The sequence below is a fragment of the Vidua macroura genome, chromosome 5 (genome assembly GCF_024509145.1).
Source record: "Vidua macroura isolate BioBank_ID:100142 chromosome 5, ASM2450914v1, whole genome shotgun sequence".
NCBI lineage: Eukaryota > Metazoa > Chordata > Aves > Passeriformes > Viduidae > Vidua > Vidua macroura.
This window is the reverse complement of record NC_071575.1, coordinates 65,948,523-65,962,551: the sequence shown is the minus strand read 5'-3', so window position 1 is coordinate 65,962,551 and position 14,029 is coordinate 65,948,523. Positions and strand designations below refer to the sequence as shown.

Genomic DNA, 14,029 nt, shown 5'->3' with positions numbered 1-14,029 from the left:
TATTTTAGGAGAAGAGCAGTACAGATAGTTCCAGTCACATCTTGAAGTCCTTCTGCTACTGCTATCATGGAAGTTTTGCGTGAGAAAGGACTATAGGATGCAAGACCTGCATTTCAAGGGAGTTTTCATTATTAATAAATAAGCATAGGTGAATTAATAAATGCAAAATAATTTTGACATGGATAATAATGGAAATAGCTAGAAAAAATATTGAATGGATTAGCACACTTAATTGGTCTTAGGTTGCCTAATGAACAATTAGCCTTGTGTTTAATCCCTCTCAATCCATTAGTCTTTGCTGCTCTTAGTCTCTAAAGATAAACAAGGATCATTCCAAACGTGCTTTTATTTTTGAAAACTACTTATATTAGTATTTAATTATAATCATTGGCATGGAAACCGTCTCATAAATGAGAATGGACAAAAATGGGACATGCTAGAGGATCCTTTACCTGGTGCCTTAAAAAATGTGTTACAAAAAATTGCAGCAGTCTAAAATACTAGTGAGATAAGTCCTGTTTATTAAATAGAGATGAATCTACCTGGAAAGTGTTTTTTAAGGCCTTGGGAACACACTGTTGGCCATTCAATAAGTGCCATTACAATGCCAGGCCCTGCTGACCATGATCAGACAGTGTATCTTAGGTACTTGATCTATTTAGTGTGATCTAGGTTCAAGAGCCAACATATCATATGAGTGTTTGGGGTCGATTATACTACAAGTGGAGAGAAAAAAGCCATCAAAATGCATCCACAGGTTGCCTGAATATGCCTCTCTGTGTCTCCCTACCCCAAACTGCAAAACATTTCTGTCTCACATGGACACCAATCTTCCCTTTCATCCAGTGCATCCAAGGAGTGATTATTTAGCTGTGCAATGTGACAAAGCTGGACAGAGAAAAGGGACTTCTCTCATACATAATGGTGGCTTGTGCCCTGGTAGAGTCAGGCCAGTTAAATCTTCAAAACAGCTGCTTACCTGTTCAGGGGAATTCAAGGCTTGGAAGTTAATGGTCAGGAAAAAGTGAGTTGGACTGGATGTGTTTTAATTCACTGAGGTATATTAAAAGAGTATGTTGATTAATTTGAAGGCTAGAGGGAACATTTTTTTTTGAAATATCAAAGTGCTCCATGAATTACTACAGATACATGAGCTTTTTATTTTTTCCTTCATGAGGTGGGTTTTTTTGTTTTTGTTTTTGTTTTGGTTTTTGGGCTTGTTTTTGGTTTTTATTTTAGCAGTAACTAATACTCTCTTATGCACAAACCTAACAGATGTAAAGGGTTCTCTAAGGAGCCTTTGGGGCAAGTACCTGTGGCAGCTTCATTAGGACCTCTCTGACATTATCCATGTCCTGCACATTTTGGGAAATATTCTAGACTGGCCAGGGAAAAGTTTGAGTCTTAATAAAAGAAGAGAAATTAAACAAGTAAGGCACAAAGTGTATCTAGGGGTCATGAAGTTCTGGATTCTTGCCTAATGCCACATTCATCAGGCTTAATGTAGATGAACTCTGTGCGGGTTTGCCAGCAGCAAGGTTGAACATCTCATTTGAGACCTCCTGACTCTGTGATTATGAGCCTGAGAGCATGAGCAGCTTCTGCCTTTCCATGGGCCTACAGCTGGAATACCCAAAGGAGTACCCACCACACATCTGCATCCATCGCTCTGCAACATTCATCAGTATATTTTATGCTTGGAGTTGGTCTGGAGGCTTCCCCTCCTGCACATGGTAGACAATGCAGCAGTCAAACATCCCCACTCTTTAGCAGTGACTGAGCCAAGAGGAGCTATGATCCACACAGAGCCTTCTGGCAAAGACAAAGCAACAGGGTGTTCAAAGTTCCTTAAAAATTTTCTTCTGAAATATTAATGTGGGTGTGAGAGCTGACAGTTACTTGGTTGGAGGTGGATATGGCTGAAAACTAGGAATGACTACAAGCAGTCAAGAAAAAATATACCAAATTGAAATGTGACAGGACAAGGGCATCACTATGGCTCTGTGCAGCTCCTGAGGGTTCTTTGGGAAAAATGCTGGCTGAAGGGAGCCTTGGAGAACAGAAGAAAGAAATGATATAAAAGATTTCTTTGAGAAATGCTGTATTCAAGACAAGGGAAGTCAAGCCCTTCATTGTCTGTACTCATCTTTGGGGTATGGGTCCAGATGAGATACTGGAGAAGGCAAAAAGGAAAACAACAAGAAAAACAAGCTACTTAAAAAAGCAAATGGCAAAAGAAAACCAGTTATTTCACTGAGTCAGGAGGAGATGACTGAGGGGAACATTACCTAAGTGAACATTAAACGGCCAAAATCTAATCCCTTTGCAATATAAAAGGCTGGAATGGAAAAGAAAATACTGAATTGCTTCAAATTTCCATAGTAGAGAGGATAAGAGTGATAGGCTTGGTTGCAAAAAGTGGGATTCAGTTAAACTTTTGGAGACCTTCTGTCCGTAAGAGCAGTGAAGCACTTAAGATATATGCTTTTGCAAGAGGGTATGAAATGTGTCATTGCAGATTTTAAGGAAATCATTCAACAAGTATCAGTTAATAAAGACTTAAAGACAGTTTATACCATCTTCGGAGGGGGAGATGGATCAGATGAGGTCCTTACTGGTGTCATTATCTGTGGAACTGTAAATGCTGCGTTCAGACAAAGGGAACATTGTGTTCAATCTTTGAAAATGAAGAATCTTACATAAAAAGGTCTCCTTTCCATCCATTTCTACCCTAATGGACACTGCACTCTCTCAGGGTAAGTTCTAATTGGAACCTTGTGCCCTCGCCAGGAAATCACATGACTAAGAAACCTTATTACTCTGCAGCTGCTCCCTGGACATTGATTTAAGGTAGTTAGGTCTAAGTGGAACTATTTGTCTACTTCCCTCCTTAAAAAATGTGAAATAGACAGGCAGATAAGCAGAAGTAATGTAAGACTTGACTTCATCTTACCTACTGGCCAAAATACCTACATTTTAGGGTGTGGAAGCATCTCTCAGAGATAACCAGCCAACAGGGCATGGCTGGGTCACACCCCTCCTTGCTACTGCAAGCTTCAATTTACATTCCATCCTTTGGCCAAAAAACTGATATACAAATTAAATCTCAGCTCCCAGGACCTGGTGTTACTTCCAGACTAAGCTTGTCTTTTCTCTATACTGAATAATGCCACTTGGAATATGTTTATCTGAGCTTCATACTCAAAGTGTTAGCATTAATCACTAAGCTTTGTCCTGGATATCTGCTTCTGGGAAAAAAATATCTTGTTTAGATGATTGATATTATTGAGAATTGCATAATCCTTAGAAATCTCAAAAATGTCAATGACACAATGAAAATAAAGCATCAAACCTTATTCCTCAGAACCCTCTAATGCTGTTGAAGTGTCTGATATTTCTTTCAGTCTCTGAAACTGTTAAAACGGAAACACCTTTCCCACATTTTCCTGCTCTGCCTTTAACAAATGATGGTTCTTTTAGCCTTCTTCTCCCCTCTTTGTTTGCTCAGAGGATCAAAGCCTTTTTATTTATTTCTTTTTCCTCCCAAGCAGTTTCTGGAGTGTTGAAAAAGCACCACCAGTATACTGAGTTTACATTACAAACAAGTTAAAATTCCCAGTCTGTCAGAGCTTTTCTCCTAGGATACCAAGGAAAGCAAAGTTCAGCTAAACTGAACAATTATTCGGAGATCACTTCTGAGTGAAGAAGCAAAGATTGCTTTAAGCAGAGCTATTCTCTTCTTAGAGATTTAAAGTCCACTTCAGAAATGAAAGTTATTATCCTCTGGAAGTTACCTGATTTTATTTGTATTCCTGGAGTGACTCCATTAAGTCATGTTCCCTTTTCACCCATAAAATCATCTTAATGAATCAGCTGTGGGATTTGCCATATGTAAATGCACCTTATGACAGCTACAATGACAAGTGAATGGGTGAAAAAGACATTGGCTGCATGTTGCTTTTGTTGGAACAGCAGTGGGGTTTGTTCTGCTTTTAAGACCTGAGGTAGACAGTTTATTTCTTTTCTTGGTTATGAAGAACCAAGAAAAAAACTTTTTCTTTAAGGTAAATGCATTTTGTAATAATGGTGTAAAAAAGAAGCTTGAGCTGTATGGTTTGGGAGTATTTGGCTAAAACAGATGTGAGTGTTGGTCTACCATTCCCACACAATCGCTCTCCTTTTCCTCAACGTCTGAGAGCAAAGACTTGCCTGATAACTCAACCTCATCATCAGCCAGTATAGGATGAGCTTGCACCTGTTTAATAAAACACACTGTCTGCTGATCTCTGGTATTGTCAGGGCTCTTCTAAAGCCATGGTGGCTGCAAGGAACAAAATGAGCAGCACAATTAAGAGATCCCACGGGAATACAGTGAAACGCTTGCAACAGAGCTTTAACAAGTATACTTTAGTGTGCTCTTGCAGTGTTTGGAAAATATCTAAGAAGATTCCTACAAACTTTACAATTTTTCTGGTAAAATATTATTTTATGGACAAATATTTAATAGTAAGGAAAACAAGAAACTTAATAGTCTCTATGCAAATAATGCACTGACACGTCTATTAGGTGTTGTAAGGTGTTCTTTTCACACAATTTTGCCAAAGTTTAATCCAGTATTACTACACTGATGCCCCATGTGGGTGCTTTTCTCCCCTGCTTTTTGCAAGGCAGAGATAAATACTGGTAAAATACATCTCTTACAAGGTAAAATCAAGACAATTTGTGGTATTACAGAAACATCTGGAAGTTTTACAAATGGAAGAAAATGCAGTTTTAGTTGACATGCAGTGAAGATGTCTTTCTGACTGACTAAAGGTTTGTAAAAATGCCATTAAAAATCTATGATAAAAAGCAAAGAAGTCCCTAGTCATATTCTTGACTGGTGACACTGATCAATCAAATATGCAAATAATCTCACAAAAAATTATAAGGAAGCTTTTTGAAAACCAATTTGTCATGGCACGATCAATTATATTTTTTGCATAAAAATATCAGTTTTTAAATGGTCTTGCAGAGAAATATAATTTTTGACATTTCTTAGCCATGTGAGCTGACCCATGCATACTCTTAATACCTCAGCACTGAACCCTACATGTGTTACTGAGCAATATTTTTATCTTTCTTTTTTCTTCCATCCTTTTGTCTATTTATCTGCTTTCTCTTATCTTGATAAATAAAAGGAAAAAAAAAAAAAGCATTCTATGAGTTCTGAAAACCTCTCCAAAATTTGCTTCTTGACTGTTATCACATTTCTTGCTATGAGTCTAACAGTAGCGCAGCCAATTTCTGCTAAGCATTACAAATATATTTTTAAACACTAGCAGAACACGTCTTCTCATGCTTTCCTGATAATTTCTTCACTCGATGATGCAGCCAATGTGAATTAAATTAGATATAAAAATATAATATATAATGATTATAAAGCAATACAGAATCTGCAAGGCAGTAAGGTACTGGATCCAAAAATACCTCAGGCAAAAATCTCTTACAAAACACACATGTAGAAATGTTCCCTCAAGCACAGTTGCAGGTTCCCCATCGTGGAGGCCTGGCACATAAAAGCTGGGGACAGTTTGGGATCTAAGGAGACTTAATCACAGCTATGTTATGGAAAATAACCATTCTGATATGGTGAGCTGTACTTTTAACAGCTCAAGGTCAAAAAGATCAGTGCCAGTCTAGGATCCTCTTAGAGAACCCCAGCCCTTCTCATAGGGCTCCTTTCCTCACCAGGGAGGAGGAGTGTATTTAACCTGCATTCCTATAACAAAGACAATTTCTATAGCCCTGCTATTATATGTCTGTAGAGCAGGGAGTCACATCACTGATGAAACAATATTTAGGAACTTTTAGGGCTGAAAAAAATTAGGAATATATTTGGGGATAAAATTTAGGAATTTAGGTATGAAACGATGTTTTGTAAGATTTTCAAACCCTTTTCCACTTGTGTCCCATCTTACACCTCAGCATCACTTTGACTACACAGTCTTCAAAGCCTGTTGCAAGCCACTAATGTCCCTTTAGTGTTAGATTTGACATCTGGCACATTAATTTTGCTGGAAGCAGTTTAGAATCTCTCAATATAACCAGACAGCCCCTTGTTGCCCACTTATCTCAGCCAGCTTCTCTGCAGGGCTCGTTGCAGAGAAGAATCCCACTGCTGCCAAATCCCAGACTCGGTGAGCTGCCTGCAGCATCCTCCTTCGCAGAGCACAGGGCAGGATCTCTGTCAGCTCAGCAATGAGTCCCTTGGAGGACCAGCACCACAACCCACAGGGGCTGAGGCTTTGCAGAGCCCCAGGTCATGCAGCTACGTTGTTGTGTGTCCCTCCTCCAGATGCAGCCCTCAGGTAACACAGAATTGTCCCTGGCTTGTTTCTGGGCTGGTTAGTGGAGCTTTTCATGGGAGTGGAAGCTAATGTATAAGTTTAACAGTATTTCTCAGCTGAGGATGCTGTCAGTCTCTACATTCTGCACATTTTCACTTCTCTCTGTCTTCCACCAGCATGTCATGTTCTAGACAAAGGTTTTTTTCAGTTTTCAGGTTCCCTTCAGCTCTTTCCTCCTGGCAAGCCCAGGCCCCAGCTCCTCCTCTGAAACAGTGGGAGATGACTTTTCTGTTCCTCCCACACCCTTTGTTACTCTTTTCTTTTTTTGTCCTCTTTTTTTTTCCCTCAATACCTTCTTCCAGCCTTTGTCAGTGCTTTTCCTCTGATGTCATGCCAGTCCCAATCCTTTCATTTTACTTCCCTATGTTATTTTTCCCCTTGTTATCTCCTTAATCACTTCTAATTTTCTTAAGATTTTGTTTCTTCTCACTGGCATAGTCCACCTGTGGAGCACCCCTTCTTTCAGATACCCTGGTCCTTAAAGGGTATTCTAAATGAACACGTTTATCCTTCTCATGATTTCTCCTAATACAGTTCTGTCCTATGAATTTGCTGCCTTTGTGGTCTCCCAATTAGCTTTTGACTTAATTCTCTCTTGTGTAGACTTGCTTGATTTTCCTCTGGAATCTGGCAATGTTTCCATTGACTTCATCACCTTCATCTGCCTTAAAATCTCTTCTTCCCACAACTGGCTTATCATTTAATTTACTTCTCTTCCAGCTTGAATAGCCATTTGAGTATCTCTACTGATATTTTTTTCCCTTTTCTATCAAGCAATTTTCTTCTCTTTATTTTTCCCATTTTGTCTTGTACAGAGATATTTTCCTCAATCTTTTTTTGTTTTCACAAACTTTTTTTTTTTTGCCTTCTCTATTCACTTTTCTAATAGAGAATTTCAAGGTCTGACAGCACCCACCAAAAGCCCAAGTTCCCATTTCACCCATGAAAAGTTTATCAGCAAATCCCTCTCTACGCACCTTGCTTGATGCATATTTGATCTGGTTTATATACCTGGTGATCATGCTGTATCCCTCTGGATGCACTGGGAAAGTGACTTTGAAGGTCAGGGTCATCAGTACTATCAAGTTCAAGCCACTTGCCAGACTTTAAAGTGTTCTGAAGGAAGGCTGCCTCAGTAACTGGGGTTAAGGCCATGCTTTTGCGTGTGGGTCTCAGACAGTTTGGAAAAGCTGCTAACCTGACTCTTGCATTTTTGGGAAAGCCTGTTGATTTACATGACTATGCAACTACTCCCATAATCTCAGCACAGCTATGAAAACAAGCATGATAATTGTTCCAACTACATAATTTTATATTTGAGAGGACCAATATCAGATAAAAGCAATATAGTTCTACAACCCAATTGTTTTTTGTATAGTTTGCTGTAGCTCTTGTAACTTCTTTTTAACTTTGACAGGTTCACAGGGATTTTCTCCCCATGAAAATTTGCTGCATTACTCTCAAAAGGCAGCTGGGAATAAGACAGTATATTTCTTGCAGTATTTTTGAAAATCTGCACATACCTAAAATTAATGCCTGAAAACCTCTTAAGACAATAGATAAACCAGCAAATCCATTGAGATCACATACGGCATTCTGGGCTTAACTGAAGAAAGAGACCTGAAGAAATTGCACTAATCTGCAATATCTGAAAGCAAATCTGCAAAATCTGAAGCACTCCTAACAATGAACTGTGGTTTTGTCCCAGTGGAAACACCTGACAATTGCATTGAGGCTATTCTCAGGCAGCATTTTCCCTTGGAGGATTTTTTTTTTTGTCATTTTACTCTTACTGCTAAATTAAACTCAGGATTTTCAGTCAATCTTTATTTTCACAAAATGAAATGTGTTCCATTTTTTTTTTCTTTTTTCTGCCAGTTTAGGGCTGGATTATCAGCTAAATTCATAGCAAGAAACAGTCACAGGCAGAGATTTAGGAGGATGGTACCACTGAAGGATATTGCCCTCCTTTCCTGGACCTTTGGACCCCAGGTCCACCACAGTTTTTCTCTGGACATTCAGGACTGGTTGCAGGGGCAGGGTGGCTGATTCTCCCTCTGGTCACCCTGTTTTGCTGGCTGTGGATACCCCTCCATTGCAAATGCAACCCACTCAGGGATTAAAGCACAGACTTATTCTCCACACTAGCAGAGAGCAAGAGGACAATCTTCTCTTTAATTCTCTGACCTGGACTATGTTCTTGATTAAGCTTTAAACCAGCTCTCAGTTTTATACTAATAAGCATAAAAAATGCCCCAGCAGTTAATATTACACCATCTTCACAACAGCTTATGTAGCTTGCCATAGTTATACACATTCCAACATAGACAGTAATGCTGTCTGATCCTGGAGGGTGTCAAACATCTTGGTGGTGTTCTGTGACATCCTGAGAGTGACTTTACCAATGACAAAAATTCATACTAACAGATCAATAACTATAGTACAACAAGTTGGAGCAAACAAGGTGCAACAATCCTGATAAAATTTTGTAGGACTTTGGAGACAGCTTTCAAAAACTGATCAAAGAATGAAGTCCCTTCAGTAGGATGTTGTTGGCAAATTTAACAGCCTCATAGACAGGATCTCATGCCTTGTGAAATCTTGAGACTGGATTCTCAAGTTGCACTGCTAAACCAGACTTTTGGTGGGTGCATACCTCATGTACCCACCTGAATTCTTGTAGGCAAACAGAGAGTTTAGCCCACTGGCTTTAAAGGTAAAAACCTGCAATTTGACCCCAGCATAGGCAACATTAGAAGCAGGTCTTTAATGTCTTATAGTATTCTATAGAGGACTCTGTGAGCCACAGCACAATTTATGTTCTGTAGGACACTGCCATGGGCAAGTTGTGTTCATGCAAAACATCCAAATTGTTCTTTCTTTAATGCCACTACATGTCCCTACACTGCCTTCATTTCCAAATTCAGCTCCACTTATGTAACACAGACCACTGAACTGAATGTTAGCATTGTTTGTAATGTATTTCTCTTATTTTGGCTTTCCAGTCTGATTTAGTACTTTGCTTTGTCACATTTATTTAACTGTACAAACATTATGGGAATCCAGAAAGAGACTTTATCCCTGCATCTTGCTTTAGATCCAGTCTTTCAATGATAAAATTAGAATCTTACTTCTAGACAAGGTGTCAACATTTGCCTAAAAAAAACTTTATTCCTTTATTTGTAGAAGCTTATAAGTAGGTCATCAACACAAGTAACCCAGGCAAACATCAACAGTGATTAGAAAAGCATCTTGGCTCCAGGATGAAAGTCTAGTTTTAATGTACTTGGTACCAATGCCATTTTACTTGTCTTTAAGTTACAGAGCAGTAAAGCAACTAATATGTGTTCTATTTTGGAGTGTGTTTTATGTTTTATATATAATGGAGGGCTCTAGAGATATTGAGAGTAGTGGAGAACATTATTCTTAAAACAAACCCCTAACAAACAAACAAACAAACAAGAAAAAACTCACTGAAGTATGAAATATTCTAGTAGGGAAAAATTGACTTGCATTGCTCTTCAAATAATCAGTTCATTAAGAAGGATTTGCATGAATTGTTACTGATTTCACTTAAAGAATGAACATTACAGAAGTATAATTTTTCTATTACCTTAACTGTGAATAAAATTAGCTTAATGTGCAATTTTTCCCAATATAACTGGAGAAGTTACCTTTTCTTGTAATACATTTGTCAACATAAATAACAGCAGAAGAAGTCATCATGATTTGGGTGCATTTCAAGAAAATGAAAAACATTATTTTCCTAAAATATATACTTGATCAGGTGGATTGTGTGATTTTCAAATTGTTCTCATGAATATTTAATCAACATGAGACATATACTTATGCAAGCTGAAATAGGTACCAGTCTGTGTCCCAGGCTGTTCTGTTTCACAGTCTTCCAATTGAGTGTTTTTAAAAGCTGATTTAACTAACAAAAGAACTGCCACCACCAACAACAAAAAGAACTAAAATCATCTTCAGCAGGTGGCATAAACTGAGAGGCCAAAGAACTCACAAACTACCAGCAAATCCTTAGTTCAGTTCAATGCAGTATTGGTGAGATGCTTGCCTAGTTTTTTATCAATTGCTTGAGTTTTATCAAGATTGCTGAAATACACAGATGTGTACATAAAATAATCCACTAAATATCTGTGATAACATGGGGGGATAAAGCCCCCAAAATCCAACTCTCCCCCCAGAATCCTACCTACACACTGGCACAGAGATACACTTTCTCACACCCACATGTGTGTCCCAGCAGATGCGTGTGGCTGGCACACACATAGAGGGAAGGTACGTACCCACACACCTCTAGGTCTACAGAGGGTTAGATAAACACTGTCTGGGAATAAAAAACCACATTCCTATGAATCTGTACATATAAAACATCCACATGAATCCAAGCAAACACATAAGCACAGATGCACACACCTGCACACTCAGAGACACAGGGACATGGGCAAGGCACATCCACAGGCACAGACAGCTCCAGAAGCACACACACACACCTGCACAGCTGGCTGTGTACTCACATGGACACACAGATTATATATGTGAGGAAGAGTTACAATGGCTATATCATCCCTGCTAATCTCTCCTTCCTTTTTGAAATAATCCAATTTTAGGATCCTGGAGTGAGCCAGGTCCCTGCAGAGGAGATATTCCCAGAGGAGCAAAGCACTTCCAATTTCTTTAAGGTTCCCCACCTCTCTCACCCTCTCTCCCAGCAGCAGATCCAGGGAGATGAGCTGGGCACTCAGCACAGCTTTCCCAGCTGCTGGCTTGGCACTTTCCACCCCAGGCTAAGGAATGGCATAGGATGGCAAGCTTAAGATCTCATCCTTTCACCCCCAGAGCCTGCGGGAGCAGGAACCTCTGGGCAACATCTGGACACAGCTCCTTTCTTCACTCTGCCCTGATCAATCCCCCTCAGCTGTCGACCACAGGGTCGCCCCTGAATCCTACCCTTCCTCTGCAAGTGTAAAAGCCCCTGTTCTCCTCCTGCTTCCCCCTTCCCCGTTTCTCCTGCCCCCGAATCCCGTCAGGAAACCTCTTTGCAATTTGCCACTCTAAACTTTTTCCTGGCTGCACAACCCGCAACCCCCGGGGCAGCGGCTGCGTCTGGTCCAGAGGGCAGAATGGGGCGGGGGAGGGCTGCAGGGACCCGGGGTGCAGGGATCCGGGCTGCAGGGTGTGGGATGCAAGGAGTGGGATGCGAGGATTGAGATGCGGGATACGGGGATGTGAGGACCGGGATGCGCGAATTCGAGACGCAGGATGCAGAGTCAGGGATGTGGGATGCAGGGACCAGGACGCGGGATAGCAGTGCCCAGCTTCTTACCGTGCAATGAGGATAGGTCCTGGCGAGGGTCTCCAGCTGTCCCCGGGCATCGCGGGCCTCCCGATGTGCTCGTTAAACATCCACCGGGGAGTCTCACCCCCCAAACTTGTGCGAGCTGCTTCCTCCGGGAACAATCACCCTTTCTCCCCCCCACCTTGGATCGGATCCCGATGGAAACTCATCAAGGCCTCCTAAGTGGTCAGAGGTAAACTGTGAGGGGAGAGGAAGAGGGGGACAACGGGACGGAGAGGTTGTGATCACCAAGCGATGATCCCCTTCCTTTCCCCTCTCCTCTGGAGCACCCGCTTCCCGTTCCTCTGACCAACTTTGGCTCTGCTTAGCCAGGCAGCGCCTGGGACCGGCGCTGTGAATTGGGGTCCCTTTTCGCAGCCTGGCATCTTTCTAGATTTCCTCTCCTTTCCGGGCAAAGGGGATTGGTGCAAAGCTTTAAATTAGGAGGCGACCTAGAGTTGCAAAGACAGGGAGTGGGAGCTGGCTGGCGTTCGCAGACCGCCTCCCCCGGCGCTCGGCGCTGCGCGGAGGGGCCGGCTGAGCCTTATCCCTACCATTTATTCATTGACTGCCTTCCTAATTCTCACTCCGGAGCTGGCTATTGCTCCTGGCACGGCCGGGAGCGGGGCTGTGGCTGAAGCCCTGGGAAGGAGGCGAGCCCCATGCTGCGGGGCTCCCCGCGGCTGTTTAACTGCGCCGGCAGCGCGGGCAGAGCGCAGCCCGGTCCCGGGGGGAGGACAGGGGTGTGGGGGGGACGGGACACGGGGACGCTGCTGTCGCCTGGCAACCCTGCATCCCTGCCCTGAGCATCCCTCCCCCAGCGCCCTGATTGGACGGGGCCGGGGCGGGGGGAACACACGCTCCTCCGAGGATGCTGCGCCCCGGCACTGCGACTTGTCGCATCCTCAAAAAGCCAGGAGCGGGCAGGGTGAGCACAGAGCAGCCGGGAGAGCCGAGGCAGTTCAGGGCGTTGTGTTACCCTCCTCCTGCCTTCTTGCTTCCAGCTGGCTTGATCAATTTGCTTCTGCTCTACATCTCCTTGGAAGAGAATGTATTTGTGTATGTATGTATGTATGTATGTATGTATGTATGTTTGTGGATGGATGGATGGATGGATGGATGGATGGATAGATAGATAGATAGATAGATAGACAGACAGATAGAAAATATACCAATATATGCACACAAATATATGTATACACACATATGCATTTGTATATACAGATACATGTATATGTATTATTCACAGTCTTTATATTATTGCTTTATATTCTAACTCCTATATGGGAAGAGAGAAGAAAAATAGTTACTGGGAAAAGATCACTTCAGAGTGCAGCAAAGCTGGATGCAAAGGGCAAAAGAAAGTTGTTTTTTAGCTTGAATATATTTGAAAACCATAGGCTTACATCAGCTGGAGTTTTAACAGAAGGTTGTGGTTCTAAAGAAAGAATTAAACCCAGTGAGGTGAGTGAGCTGTAAGAGTCAGTGAGGATGGATGCGTTGACTTCAGAGAGGGTGAGTTTAAGCCAAGCTGCATGGGGCATTGCTGGTGTTATATGTGGCTTCATTGTTTATTCTCTGCTATGGGGGACAGTGAGCAGCTGCTTTGTGCTGGCTGGGTAAAATCCCAATACATCCCCTTCCATACAGCTGCAGTTGGGACACTGTGGATTTCTCATTCTTTAGCAGGGAGATGCCCACTGTTCACTTCTCCCCTAATGTTTCCCTCCACCTTTGGACTTAAACCCAGGCAGCTCCCCATCAGTGCTCAGTTAAAGCAAGGAAAGAGACACTGCAGTCAGGAGCTGCAATCCAGCAGCTCACATGGGACCACTATTGTTTCAGCAGCCACATTCCAGTAAGGAGTTAAACCAAAGTAAAAGGAAATAAAACCAAATCTGCTTCTGCTTCGTAATATTTTATGTTTAGTTATTTAACATCTGTTTACTTTTGTTATCTGCCATTATATTTTATCTACTTGGCTAATTCTATGAGTTTTTTCCTTCTTGGAAGCCAAGGGCATTTGCAGAGATGTGCATGTTACAACTGTTTCATTAAGGACTAAACTTAAGCAGGGAGCAGAATGAAAGACAGCAGTGTCTCTCAGGTTCACCCTACCTTATATTAGATCAAAATGTACATGAGACATTGCTATAACATAAGGGTAAACTGAAATGAATAGGAAATCAGTCTCATGTCTTTTGAATCATACCACAATTTGACAAATAGGTTCAGAATACAATTTTTTCACAGTCCTGCAGGTTGATTGCCAGGAAAGACT

The 14,029-nt window shown here is 41.6% G+C and overlaps 1 protein-coding gene across 3 annotated transcripts in view; it reads right to left on the bottom strand.

Annotated features, from left to right (window-relative positions):
* GRM3 (glutamate metabotropic receptor 3) overlaps window positions 1-12,402 on the bottom strand; it is a 102,551-nt gene extending 90,149 nt beyond the window's left edge. For all 3 annotated transcript variants that reach the window (XM_053978575.1, XM_053978576.1, XM_053978577.1), the window contains exon 1: window positions 11,737-12,402. The gene's annotated coding sequence lies outside the window, so the exon portion shown is untranslated. The remainder of the gene's footprint in view (window positions 1-11,736) is intronic.
* Window positions 12,403-14,029: the final 1,627 nt, after the last annotated feature.